This window comes from Pantherophis guttatus, chromosome 2 (genome assembly GCF_059756535.1).
Source record: "Pantherophis guttatus breed Tessera chromosome 2, ASM5975653v1, whole genome shotgun sequence".
Taxonomy (NCBI): domain Eukaryota; kingdom Metazoa; phylum Chordata; class Lepidosauria; order Squamata; family Colubridae; genus Pantherophis; species Pantherophis guttatus.
In genome coordinates, this window is record NC_142064.1 from 129381662 (window position 1) to 129396469 (window position 14808).

Consider the following 14808-nt stretch of genomic DNA (forward strand, 5'->3'; position numbering starts at 1 on the left):
TTGCTAATTTCTTTTTAACAGGGTTGCTCTTCTCCTCCCATTTTGGGGACCTTCAGCCACCAAAGAGCACATGATAATGGAGCTCCCAGTGAAGACAAGGGTAGAATTTTCTACCCTTTTTGCTCATTTAAGAGTTTTCTGTTGTAAGTAAAACAGGAGCATTAAGACCAAGAGATAATGCCTCTTTTAGCTGCTTACTTTCACATACAGAAGAGGGCAAAGTTACAGCAATTCAGTCAGTTTTAACAATGCAATCTTTGGGGTATCAGGAGCTACAAGCAAGACTAACTCTACTTTCCAACCTAGCATTGCAGCTTCATGGTTGTAAAATAAAGTATTACAGATGGAAATGGTTTCTGCCTAAATTTACAGTAGTGAAGCATCCTAAAATATCACACTATATGAAGAAGGAGGCTACAAGACCAAGTTAGGGACAGATTGTCCTGGAGAAAGTCCATCTACAGGGCTGCTAAGAGTTGACAGCGACTTCATGGCACATAATCAAGCAAATGTGAGGAAGTGAAGAAAGGGCTCATAATGAAGGTTGTATTTTACTTTGTTATATCTCTGTACAAGTTATACCTGAGGACATATTGTGCTATTGTGCTAAGGATTGGATTGTTTCTTTTCTTTTCTTTTTTTTTTCCCTTTAAGGAGCTTGTATGTCATGTACTTACATAAAGATATTCCATGGTAGCAAAGGGGAAGTTGTTACAAGGAAATAATTAAATGGAAATAACTGTACGCAGGCTTTGTTCCCTCAGGAGGGGTGACAAAAGGCTCATCCTGATTCGCATCTCTCCTTCGCTCGCTTTGACATGCCAGGAAACGGGAGGGACCGTGGCAGGGCTCTTGAAGTCAGTACTTGCCTTTCTAATTCTTGAAGTAGCTCTCCGAGTACAACAAGGAAGCATTTCTGCATGGGGATAATGGGTCTCCTATTAGAGTGCTTCCCAGATCCATGGGAATATTGATGGTAGTTAGTTTGTGCCAACTGGGAGGTGAATGGTCAAAGGACCGACGCAGGTCTCTCTTGCAGGTGATTGCCTTAATCCTTCACTCAGTGGTGAAATTCAAATTTTTTTTACTACCAGTTCTGTGGGCATGGCTTGGTGGGCGTGGTGTGGCTTGGTAGGCATGGCAGGGGAAGGATACTGCAAAATCCCCATTCCCACCCCACTCCAGGGGAAGGATACTGCAAAATCCCCATTCCCACCCCACTCCAGGGGAAGGATACTGCAAAATCCCCATTTCCACCCCACTCCAGGGGAAGGATATTGCAAAATCTCCATTCTCACCCCACTCCAGGGAAAGGATATTGCAAAATCCCCATTCCCTCCCCACTCCTGGGGGAAGGATATTGGAAAATCTCCATTCTCACCCTACTCTGGGGCCAGCCAGAGGTGGTATTTGCCGGTTGTCTGAACTACTCAAAATTTCCGCTACCGGTTCTCCAGAACCTGTCAGAACCTGCTGAATTTCACCCCTGCCTTCACTCCAGGGCCCAAAATGTCACTGCATGGGGGCCTATGTTTTGTATGGAGATGAGAAGGATAAATGCAACACAGCCAGAACAAAAATCAAAGGCTGAGAGGCGGGCCAAGAGTCTTCCTGCACTAATCAGCTACAAAGATAAGAGGTTAATGCTGGCCAACTATTTGGAAATTAGATGCTTTTTAAAAATTAAACTTGAAAAAGTGAGGAAAGGGCCTAGAATAACTCACGTTGAAGAGTATACATTCTCGTTACGCTTTCATTTGGGATCCTGCTTCAGTCTGGGGGCTGTCGCCGAGAGGAGGGGGACAATCAATTTTCCAAAGCACCCGAAGGCCAGACAAGGAACAATGGATGGAAATTGATCAAGGAGAGATTCAACCTAGAAATAAGGAGAAATTGTCTGACAGTGAGAACAATCAACCAGTGGAATAGTTTGCCTTCAGAGGTTGTGGGTGCTCGATAACTGGAGGCTTTCAAAAAGAGAGTGGACAGCCACTTGTCAGAAATGGTATAGGGTCTCCTGCCTGAGCAGGGGGTTGGACTCCATGATCTCCAAGGTCCCTTCCAACTCTGTTATTCCGTTACTCTTCCTTTTGTAACTGGCACATACTCACTTTTGCCACATGGCTATGAATGGAGGGTGGCCATTCCTTGCAAATCTCCCCCACTCCACCCATGGAAAGAATAACACAATTGAACACTGACTCTCTATTCTGCCAACTGGAGGATAAGTACTTGTAATTGTTGCTTTGTGTAGTGAGGGTGGAAGAACCTCCCAGAGGTTCTCCTAGCAGAAGTAATTTATGCATAGGACTAGTGTATAATACTGCCCTGGCTGAGGCAAAAATGAGTGAACTAATTGGTGACTGCTTTCTATAGAGTAGAGTAGAGTAGAGTAGAGTAGAGTAGAGTAGAGTAGAGTAGAGTAGAGTAGAATAGAATAGAATAGAATAGAATAGAATAGAATAGAATAGAATAGAATAGAATAGAATAGAATAGAATAGAATAAAAATTCTTTATTGGCCAAGTGTGATTGGACAAACAAGAAATTTGTCTTAGATGTATATAACACTGGTGATACCTGGTATAATGGGGTAGATATTTACACAAATACACAAGCACAATGGCATATGATGGCCTGGGATATTTAGCCTCTACAAAAAAAAAAAAAAAAGGTTCTAGTCTTTTCCATCCACAAACTTTTTACTGTATTCTCTCTTGCTCTTGGGCAAAGCCTGTTTGGTATGATATTGCAGACACTTGAAAATATCGTGGACAGTAAAAAAGAAAAAAGAAAAAAACACCCCAAGCCAATGGATATCAAACAAATCAGTCCAGATTTCTCACTGTAGGCAGAAGTAACCAGGTTCAAATTATCCAACTTCAGACACATTATGCAAAGAGCTTGCTCTCTGAAGAAGATCTGATACTGGGGGAAGATGGAAAGACAGAAAAGAGGACGACTAAAATACAGTAGATGGTCTCAGTTACAATATGATGAAGACACCACTAGATTAAGGGATTTATCATTAGGGAGGAAATCTACCGTATTTAGGTAGTCACTAAGAGTAAATATTAGTGGCACATAATCAATCAATCAATAATCAATCGATCAATCAATGCTGCTTCTATCTACTCTACTCCAGAGGAGGTCTCTCTCTCTCTACACTAGTTTAATTTACAAGAAAGGGAGTGGGGAAAGTCCTTTGATTTTTCTCAGTGGCTTAATCTGGTTGAGAGTGCCCTAAAGTCCTTCCAGAATGAATATGCTGATTCCATAAAGACATCCAAGCCTCCTTATTATGTATATCAAGGTTAGGGGATTAATGGGAGTGAAAGACAAAGGAAGAAAGAAAACAAAAAGAAGAACTAATTCAAAGTGATTTCTCTCAGTGAACTCCCCCTCTAGCCACAAAGGCAGAAGAAACTAGGGCACAGGGTAGTAAAATCAAAGGCAACATAGATTAGCAAAAACACCATTCGAATCATTTAAAAATCCAAAATGCTAATTTCGCATCTAGCTTCCACTAGTCCCTAGATGACTGTATTTTTCCTAAATCTCCAACCCAGGTTTCTCGAATTGCTTCTTTTTTTTCTTCCCCTTTTTACCTGACAAACACTCTGTCCTGAGAGGGAAGATCTCTTTTCCTATTCCAGTGAGAGAAAAGCACAGAAGGAACACAACATGGAGCTCTCCATCATCTATTTAAAGGACCACTGGGGAAGAGAATTTTCTGGAATTGTTTCAGTGCCTCAGTTTCATATTCCCATGTTTGATGCACAGTTTTAACTGTTTCAGTATCTGGGATGGGATTTCTCTTGCATCCACTACACCTGGTGACACTTGAGAGTATTAGGAAAGGCTTTGAAATTTTCTCCTACAAGGTGTTGTTTGTTCCTCAGCGTCAGATGTCTTACAACTGCTCCAATTAGCTTGATGCCAGTCCTTCTCTCTCTCTCTCTCTCTCCCCCCTCTCTCCCTCCCTCCCTCCCTCTATCTCCTATCTACCACCTTTATTATTTTTATAACTAACTCAAGATTGTGAACCTAACTACTACATCTTCCTCCTCCTACCAAATTTCCCCGAAAATAAGACCGTCTTATATTTTTTTGTACCCCGAAATAAGCACTTGGCCTTATTTTTGAGGAGGTCTTATTATTTTGGGGCACGTGGAGCAAGACGGGGCTCCTCTTACCATCTTACCTGATTTCCAGCTCTGTCTCCCTAACCCTAACCAGAGGAAATGGCAGGGACCGGCTGCCCATGCGGTTAAATATTTTCGGGAAGGGCTTATTTTCAGGGGGAGGGCATATTATCCAGGGATAATCCAGGGGGTCTTGTTTTTGGGGAAACACAGTATTTTCACCATAACAACCATCTTGTAAGGTGGAATGTGCTAAGAGGGGTGACTGGTCCAAACTCACCCTGCCAGCTTTCATACCTAAGATAGAACTAGAATTCATGATCTCCCACTAGCCTGGTGTCTCAACCACTAGACCAAACTGGTTCTCTTCAGAATGAGTATCCAACAGTATCTCATCAGTATGGGTCACTGGATATAACTCAAGGACCAGAACACTCAACATTCTGTAGCCTCCCTCAGTCCATCAGGAAGCAACTTCCACTAGTCCAGGGGTTGAAATGCTCCCGGTTCGGACCGGATCGCCCGATCCAGTAGCGATGGAGGCGGGTGGTTCGGAGAACCGGTAGCAAAAATCCCTGCCCTCACTCCCATGCCCAGCTGAGCCGCGTAATCATCAAATGCTTTTTTAAAAAAAAAATTAAAAGCATTTTTTCTACAAGCTCTTTGGCCAAAAAAATGCTTTTAAAAGTAAAAAAAAAAAAAAGAGCTTCTGATGATCGCGCGGCTCAGCTGGGATTGTAAAAGGCTTTTAAAAGCCTCTGATGATCCAAGCTAAGTTGCCTGATCGGCAGAGGCTTTTTTTCTTTTAAATGCCTCTGACGATCAGGCAACTCTGTTATCTGCAACTCTCTTAGCGTGCTTGTGCGAGGAAAGCCTGGCTTTCCTCACACAAGCACGAAGCCTAAGATACCAGCTTGAAGATGACGAGTGTGACCTCGTCGAAACGTCACCAAGATACTATCAATCTTACACGGGAAAGGACCCAAATACACCAAAACTTGCATACCTCTACCCGTGAAAATCTACAAAAACATATATACATATACATATACATGTTCTTTTGAGAACGGGAATCAGAATTTCATTTTTAATGTGTGTCAGTGTGTATGCAGATAAAGTGACAATAAAGGTTTGTAGATATCAGCTTTTGCCCCTTTCTTTTGAGCACTTTTCCCCTTCACCATCACTAAATATGGCCAACTTTGTTTGGATGTCAAGGTGGCCTACCAATTTGAGAAAACAATTGAAATCAATCATCTGCTTGGTATTCTGGTACTGGTACGTGCAGAAGCAGCTGAGCAATGGCGTGCCATCTTTTGCAGGAACCCATTTGGATTAGAGATAGTTCATATATATATATATATATATATATATATGAAATACCCTTAATAAGAAAGCCTGCTCTTATTATTTGTATGTCAGGCTTCCTGTTTTGCTAATAATTTTCTCTTAATAGTTTTCTTCTGATCTTGCCAAAGGCTGCTGAGAAGAATCCTAATCTTCAGAATTTAGGTTCCCCCCCTTCCTTTTCCCACTGAATCCTGTTGTTTTGCCCCCTTGCTATAGGCTATTGCCAGAGACCTGGCTCTGCCCCAGTTCCATTACTATTTATATCTGGTGGGTGTCCCCCTGGACATGTTGATAAATTACCTTCTCTTATAACCCTCAGCCTATTGTAAGCAAAGTTATTCAGACTGCTTGCTTGTAGCAAAGTGGTGGTGGTGGAAAGGGGGGCGTGTGACAATGAGGGTTAGGAGGTCAGGGAGGGGCTCCAGAAAAGAGAAAGGGCTACGTGCTGAAACTGGGCCCGAGTGCAGAGTATGAAAGTCCCCGGAGTACTGTCCACAGAAAGAGTTCAGGATGAAGATCTGCCACTTCCTTCCCACCTTACTGCTCTCCATTCCCGTAACTGGCAAATTTTCCTTGGCCAAAGGCTCCAATTGATGGCAGCAGAGAGACTCCTTTGAACTGAAAAACGAGATCATCAAGTGTCTTCATTGAAGTCACGTTTCTTCAAATGGAAGTTGAACTTCTTCCTTAAAATGTGCCAAGTGGAAAATGATAGGAAGACATAAAGAAGAAAGAAGAGAAGGAGGATTGAGGAAAAGAGGATGAGAAAGGGAAATAGAGATGAACCCGAGGGATCCTTGGTGCTCTCTGAGCTTGGTTGTTTTCTTGCAGATGTTTCAATACCCAAGCTACTGTAGGTAACATTGTCAGTGCTAGTGATGATGCTAACACTGGACTAGCACTGATAATGTTACCTAGTCTGGATAATGAAAGATCTGCAAGAAAACCAAGCTCAGAGAGGGACCCCTTATTTCAACCCTGAGCCAGAAATATTCTCCTTTAGTGATGGATCTCACTGCTTCTGACTCTGATGAAGTTTGTAAGTGGGGGAAGATGTGTTTTCCCAATCACTGAATTAATGCCCATCTATTTTAACTTTTGATGTGATTGATCCAAAATTTGTATCAATCTCCACAACAAAATTATGACTGATATTTTAAGTCAGTAGATGTGCTCTGGTGTGTTTGAATTTTGTTTTTATAGTTCTGAAAGTAAACTTCTTAAGATCCCACATGTCCATTGAAGAAAGCTTCTTGCTGAAGAATGCTGGAAGCTGGTTGGCTGGTTTTTAAAGATGAGGATGGTGATTTTCTGAAAAATCAAGAGGAAAAAATTACAGCATCTAAACTTCAACTATTACTAATGTTATTACCGAGGCATAGTGGAGCCTTTTCAGTTCATTTTCAGGCAAGATAATATTGATCGTTCCTGCAGATGACTTGCAGCTTGACAGAGATAGGGGAGTTGAATCTATAGGTCTAGTGGATCTCTTGGTAGCTTCTGACATCATCAATCATGGCATCTTTCTGCATTGTCTGTAAGCATTGAGAGAGAGGGACAGTATTTTACTGGGAATTCTTTCCTTCCTGTCTGGGTGACTCCAGTCAATGGAGGTGAGGGGAAGAGGTCAGCTCTAGGAGCCTCTATTATGTGGTCCCAGAACGCTTGATTCTTCCACACACACACCCTTTTAAAATAAATATAAAAGGTGTTGATGAAGTCACAGACATCCAGGTCATGGTTGTCCCAAAAGTGCTTTTTCAAGTGGCAACTGGATTTTCTTATTTTTTTAAAAAAAGATGTTTTGCTTCTCGTCCAAGCTTCTTGGATGAGAAGCAAAACGTCTTCAAAGAAAAAACAAGAAAGCCCAGTTGCCTCTTGAAAAGCACTTTTGGGACAACCATGACCTGGATGTCTGTGACTTCATCAACACCTTTTATATTTATTTTAAAAGGGTGTGTGTGTGGAAGAATCAAGTGAAATAGGCTCAGGTTTAGTTCCATAAAGATGGAACGGGTCCAGTTCTAGAAACCAACTGATCCCTGTAATTTCCATCTAAATTCTATCTAGAGTTGCATTTTCCTGTATAGACCTAACTCATGATCTGGGATTTCCATAGATCCTCTTTCAAAAGGTCTTTGTGGGATAGTTTTGAGTGTTTGTTTTCCCTTTTAGAAGAGTTGTACATTGCCTGCATTGATTGTGTAGATGTCAATTATTTATTACTGTAACTCTTTTTAACCTGTTTCTTACTGAATAAACTACTGAGAGTTGCTTTCGACTAGAGCAGTATGTAAGACTCAGCAAAATAACTAAAAATACATCAATAATTAGATTTCCATCATTTAAAGACTTTGGGCATAAAAACTGGCACTTTTAGGAATCCTGAAAAGGCATATCACCACATTTTTATATGGTTTCATTCTTGTTCGTTTATTCTCTATATAACCTTGAGTTGGCATCATAAATTATGGCATCAAGTAGCAGCTACATATTAACCAATTAGACTTGGCCATTTGATGACATTATGAAGCCACATTAAAATAAGGACGGCAGTTTCTGCCATCACTCTTAATGGATAAACTCTTTTTCCCAATTTTGCGGACATCCCCCCAGAAAATTGCAGGGACAAGTGGATGCATTTCACAGAAAGTATATTAGTCCATAATAATAGTAGTAAAATTTAAGTCTCAAACATCTGTCTTGGAGATGTGAGTAAACTGAAGACAGGGATACAATATTTTAATAAGTAAAAGGGCTAGTTATTTTTTTGAATGAGAAGGGAGCTTTGAATTAAAATGGATATCTGAAACAGATTAGAGATAACTGCTTGGTTTTTATTTAAAAAAAAACAAATCACCAGCCGTTCTAGCTGTATCTTAGTACAGTTCTGTGTAAACTAAGATTTTTGCCAATAGTGCAAGCATTTGCCTTATTAATTTTTACAAACACCATGCTGGTGAATCTTTTAAATCATTTTTCTCCCTGATTTTTTTATATAGAAAGCTAAAATCACCTCCATCCTTTCCCCAAAATGCAGATTTCAAGGAAAACCAAAACAGGACTCCCCCCCCCCCCCCAAGATACCTCCACAACTATGGAACCCATTACCATAGAGCGTTGCAATACTAGTTGCTAGTATCTCATACTGAAATGGTTCTTGGAGGAAAGCTTTGAGGAAATATGCAATCTTTAATTTCACCACCATGGCTATGGAGTTTTGCTACTCATCAACATTCTATAGGCATTTAGCTAGTCACCATTGGATACAGAATGCTGAGTTTCATTGATCTGGCCCAGCAAAGTAACTGTACTTACATCAATATTTATCACCTGCATCAATATGTTTGGTGTTGAACAGCAGCAGTAAGCAAAGGAGATCAAGTTCTGCTGGAAAGCTGTAAAACTTTATATGATTCCCTATTGCTTAACACCAGGAACAACTAAGAAGTCCCCCTTTTCTCACCCTACGGTTGGTTATGTGTTATGTTGTTTTTGATTCCTAGGTAGATTTTCTCCATGATGATCTATATTAGCCTGTTCTTTCGGGTCTCTCAAAATTGCACCCACCACCCACTGTAACTGAGTCTGTCCACCTTGCTCTTGGTCATCCTCTTCACTTCCTTCCTTCCACCCTTTCCAGCATTACAGTCTTTTGCAGAGAGCTGTTTGTTTATTTATTTTCTACATTTATATAGCTGCCCATCTCACATATGTGATTGGGTGGTATATCATAATACAATCAAGTAAACAAGCACGGAACAACACTTTCTAATTTTTTAAACAATTTTTGAAAGTTTAAAACACAGACATAAATAAAACTGCAATAGAATGGACTACACCTAGAGGGGTTACTTTGCTGGCTCCCAACATCAATAGGATCCTCAAGCTTGTTGAGAGCCAGGTTTTGAGAGATTTTCTAAATGAAAAATGAAAAAAAAAAAAAACCTGGGGGAAAAAAAAGAGTTTTTGTGAGGAAGAATGGTAAGAACCTGTCTGGAACAGACAAAAAAAATCCCTTCACTGTGCTCATTGATAATCTGTTTTTTAATTGTCTTCTAACCCAGTGTTTCTCAACCTCAGCAACTTTTAAGAAGTGTGAACTCCAACTTCCAGAATTCTGAAGAACGTAACCAAGTTGAAGAAATGTGAATTCCAACATGGTGAATAAATACTTCAGATAAACAAGATGAGCACATGTGTGGTTCTTTATAGATTTCACTTATTTTCCAAAGCCTCAGAAGGCAAAGCAAACAAAAAACAAACAAAAAAAAAAAAACCAATGGATGGATGGAAACTAATGAAGGAGAAGTAACCTGGAATTAAGGAGAAACCTCCTAACAGTGAGGACAATCAACCAGTGGAACAGCTTTGCCTTCAGAAAAGTTGTAGAGGCTTCATCACTGGAGGTTTTAAAGAAAAGACTGGACTGTCACCTGTCTGAAATGGTGTAGTAGGGTCTCCTGCTTGAGCGGGGGGTGGGGGTGGGGTTGGACTACCCTTCCAGCTCTATTCTGATTGATTGAGTCATATCAGGTTGCATTTCCACCTAACTGCTGTTGACCACTCCTTGGTTCAGCGATAGGGATCAGAGATAATAATAATATGGAAGACCAAAACCTAATGAAATAATATAGAATAATGAAATTAGATATAAAAGTGATATAATACTGGGGTCAGTCTAGAGGATCTCTGAAGGGCCCCCTTTCTTTAGTACTAGGTTCAAAAAGTGAAACCGCAGAATTAACAAAACCCTCCTCAGCTGGAAAGTTCAGGAAACACCATCATGAGCAAGATATCACATCTAGCCAAGCAGAGGTAACCACAGATATAACGGCAGGAAACTTAGATAGGTTTCAAGAACACCTGTGACCCACTTAAGAGGGGACACACGTTAGTAAGCTTGTAGGGTATAGCAGCAAAGGGGGGGGGGAATTGTCGCTATGGGCTGTCAGAAATGTAACCAATCATAAGATGTCAAAAGTATGTATAAGAGTAACTGCATTAGAATCCTTTGTTGTTCAGCCTTTGCTTCTTGTATTGCACTGAACCTTGCGCAATAAACCTCTCTGATCACCCACGGAAATCTTGTGAGTCTTAATTTCCATAACAATATCATATAATATAAATATATGATAATATAAAATATCAGAGATATTTTACGAGAAGAGTCCTCTATTCCTCTAACTGCAATAAAATACCTTATGCCACCAGACTCCAAATTTTGGTCTTAGACAACTTAGAACTACGCCGACTTCAGTCTGACCTAAGCATAGTACATAAAATTATCTACCACAATGTCCTTCCTGTCAATGATTACTTCAGCTTCAACCACAACAATACACGAGCAAATAATAGATACAAACTCAAGGTAAACTGTTCCAAACTCGATTGCAGAAAATATGACTTCAGTAACAGTGGTCAATGCCTGGAATGCACTACCTGACACTGTAGTTTCTTCCCCAAACCCCCAAAACTTCAACCTTAAACTCTCTACTGTTACCTCACCCCATTCCTAAGAGGCGTGCATAAGTGCACTGGTGTGCCTACCATCCCTTCCTAATATTCCTTTTTACTTACTCTTTTCATGTATTCAAATTATGTTTACACTTTTACCTGTTATCTTATATATGTTTGACAAATAAACTTATGATTATGAGTGTTACAAAATAAACAGTAGAGAGGAGCGAGATAAACACTATATAATAGACACTAGAGGGCAGAGATCCGATTTCTGATTGGGATTCCCCCCTCCCCCCACCCCAAATTTAGGAGCAGCCCACCGCATCTGCAAACCCTCCACAGTGGGTAATTCTGCACCGGAGGGTTTGGCGGACAGGATTCTGGACTGCTGGCCAGGAGGTGTAGGATCCCTCCATACTTTCAGCGCGCGTTTTCAACCAGATGGGAAACATCTGCCGGGACAAGTGATAAGTCTTCGCACGTGTCAGGCCAGCAGTCCTCCTTGCCTCCCCCGCCTGCCCGCGTGTCTCAATTCCCCCCCCCCCCCAGCGCCACCTCTCGCCCCTGCTTCCCGAGGCGCCCGGGATGGCTGCGGCTCGAACCCACGAGGCTCAGGCGGAGCGCGACCTGCCTCCGCCGGGGCCACCGCCGTCTATTTTGGCCCCGTCGCGTGTTGGGCCAGCTTCCTGCCATCAAGACAATAGCGCCGGGAGGGAAGGGAGGACGAAGAGGACACCCTCCAGTGCGGTCCCGACCACCCCATCACCCTGGCAGCCTGCAAGCTGCCAGCTGGCCAGCGGCCAGGGCTAATCCTCGGAGGCCTCTCCAAAACACAGGAACCCATCCGGGAGCGATCCTCGGCGCGAACAATGCGAGTCCGAGGGGGAAGCTCCCTGCGGTGGAATTAAGGCCGCTGACAGGACGTGCCGAGCCAGCAGGCCGGGCGGCCAGCCGCCGCGATAAGACGCCACTGGGAACAATAGAAGGAATTGCAGCGCTGCCCTTCCAAACGCGGCACCCGCCCAGGCCTTGGAGAAGAATGGCTTTTTTCGGGCCTTGGGACGCGCCGCGGCAGCCGCACTTCAAGCCGGCGTTTCCTCGAGGCCGAGGCGGGCGGGGAAGCAGCGCCCGCCGGCGGCACTGCTGGGGCTGAGGCGGCGGAGCGGCTCTTTAGGGGCCACCCGGACTTCCTTGACCCCAATAAGGCTCTCTCATTCTCGCAACCCGTCTGGCTCCTTCGTATCGTCTAATGCCGTCTAATGGTTAGACTCTCTAACCATTGCCATTTATGGTACTACTAGGGACTCTTGGGTAGATTGTCAATAAAGGAAAAAGTAACATTCCTTCGGGTTGCACTTTTCCTCCATGGACACATCCGTGCACGGCTTTATATATTTATTCGCAACAAGACCAAAACAACCGTTGCGTCCTTTTGGTGTCTTTTATTTCATCTGCAGCCCTGCTATTCCTCTCTTAGCCAAGTATTAACCGGATCTGGTTCCGCTTAGTTTCTGAATTATAGGCAAGATGGACCAAGAGGCAGAGTGAAAAATTGTGCTATATTATAATGTATGTAAGTTGCACATACAGTCGATTGTACAGCTTCAAGTTACTGACCTTAAATTACAGGATAAGGTTATTGGGGTGATGGGAACGAAGGCAAATATACGTGTCCCAGGATAATGGTGGAGGATCCAATCTGGGTCAGTCACCGGGACCAGAGGTTTTGTCTTCCAAGCTTTTGGACTTTTGCTGGAGCCCATCTCCAGGGAACATCAACAACAGCTTTTAATACAAGGATTGTGATTTTATAGAGATTCTGTACATTTCTCTATGTAAAGTCTCTTCCTTTTTTAAAAATTTAGTCTATGAGAAAAAAAAATAATCCACGGTATTTATTACTGCGATATATATATACCGTGTTTCCTGAGCAAAATGGTGCATCAAAGGGCAATAATTTTTGAACCAAGGTACCTCAAATGGGCTAATTTAACAGAATATATCCAAAATCTGAGTTCCCTGTAGAATTGAATGTGGCAAAGTTGCTACTCCTTCAGTGCTACCAAAGTCATCTGCAGTAAGCCATGGCCACTTGATCATCATTTCCATTGCTCTTTTCCTGCTTCCTACAAGGGAAGTCAGTGGGGAAGCAAGCAGGAAGTTGGAAGTTGATCCTGCTCCCACAGCTTTTTTTGCCTGCCAGTGGTCATTCAGTTTCTCTGTTTCGATAAGGAAATAATCTCTGAAATGAAGACCCAATGGGGCACTGGTTTGTCTAGCTAAAATTGTTAAAATATGTACAATAATATATTTCACTTGTGCCACATAAATCTTCTTAAAGATGACTATTCTTGTACTGCAGGGTTTTCCAACTGGGTGCATTCTTGATGTGCTGAGACTACAGTTCTCTCAAACTGGCGAAGTGTATTTAAGTGCATGCACAAAAGCCATAAATATGTGTTACATATGGTTGTCCTATTTTTAATTAATGGATAAAAAGGCTTCATTCATTCATCTCATGAATTATTACGTCCATCTTTTCACCAGAAGCTGAAAGCAGCATAAGTAGTTGTCCAGCTTCCAATTTTCCTCATAACAACAAGCCCACGTGTAATTTGAGCTGAGTGTGAGAGAATAATTAGCTATAAGGATCTTAAAATTACATTTCCATTTCCCTAATTTATTTTTGTCATGATTGCCATCCCATTCAAATTGCTTAAATATTTGCTTGTAAGCATGGAAAAGATACAGCAAACGATGCAATAAATGGATGCTTCTTCAGTGCCTCCCAAAGCTGGAACTTCTGTCTCCAATTAACTCTCCGCCCCTTCCTTTATTCCTCTGAAAGTCTTTGTGGGAAGACGAAGTTGGAATTGTGATGGAGTGTGTGAACCCTGCCTGGTCCTCTTTTCAAACAGTGACTTTCTTTCCATGTTCAAATGTAATGGAACTGGGAGAGAAAGAAGACAGGAAAACTGTACTGAACAGGGGCTTCAGGCTACCCAAAGAAGCATATGTTTTGATAGCAGCTCTTGGCCTGAGTTGTAGTTTTATTTTTTTTTAAAGCTGTTTATAAAAATTGATTTTCTCTAGAGCAGGTTACGCAAAGGCCAGGCAACTGGAAACAAAACAAATTTGCAGGGAGAGCTCAGGTTAAATATACTGCCAAGAAAGCCGGGTTAAAGGTTTTTCATAATTTCTGAATTTGGCTACAAGATCTGGATATCAACAAGGCCGGAAAAGACATTATTTATAGAGCACATTTAAAATAGCATCTTGGATAACTTAATGCTTTCTATTCATTTTATACCATACTGTATCAATGATTCACCAATAGTCAACAAGATTATTTGATACTGACTGAGACAAGATGAGTACTCTAACTGAAAGTATTTATTCTGGTTAATGATATTACTAAAAGTATTGCCTGGAAATTTGAGATGTTTCAATTCCAGTACATTTGTATGATAACCCTTTTTCCTCTCCATTGCCATTGTGACAAACTACTATTGCTTTTTTCATTTTTGCTTGCTCGTTTCCAAGGGAAAGTAGATAGTTCTATGAGATTATAGGATACGACACCTCCTTTTCAGTTCCGATTATTCTTAGGCCCACAACACTTTTTTTTTTTTTTTTTTTAAATTTGATTTATATGCCGCCCTTCTCCGAAGACTCAGGGCGGCTTACATTGTGCTCAGCAATAGCCTTCATCCTTTTGTATATTTATACAAAGTCAGCTTATTGCCCCCACAAACTGGGTCCTCATTTCACCTACCTTAGAAAGGATGGAAGGCTGAGTCAACCTTGAGCCTTTTCATAATAAACTGGTTATCCAGAAGACAGCACTGGCAA

At 41.7% G+C, this 14808-nt stretch overlaps 1 long non-coding RNA gene across 1 annotated transcript; it reads right to left on the minus strand.

Annotated features, from left to right (window-relative positions):
* Positions 1 to 588: 588 nt before the first annotated feature.
* LOC117666507 (uncharacterized) lies at positions 589 to 8690 on the minus strand. The gene is made up of 4 exons (XR_004591821.3): positions 8605 to 8690; positions 6866 to 7028; positions 1725 to 1876; positions 589 to 916 (listed from the first exon to the last, which is right to left on the minus strand). It is a non-coding gene; the product is annotated as an uncharacterized LOC117666507 (long non-coding RNA).
* Between the last annotated feature and the right edge of the window lie 6118 nt (positions 8691 to 14808).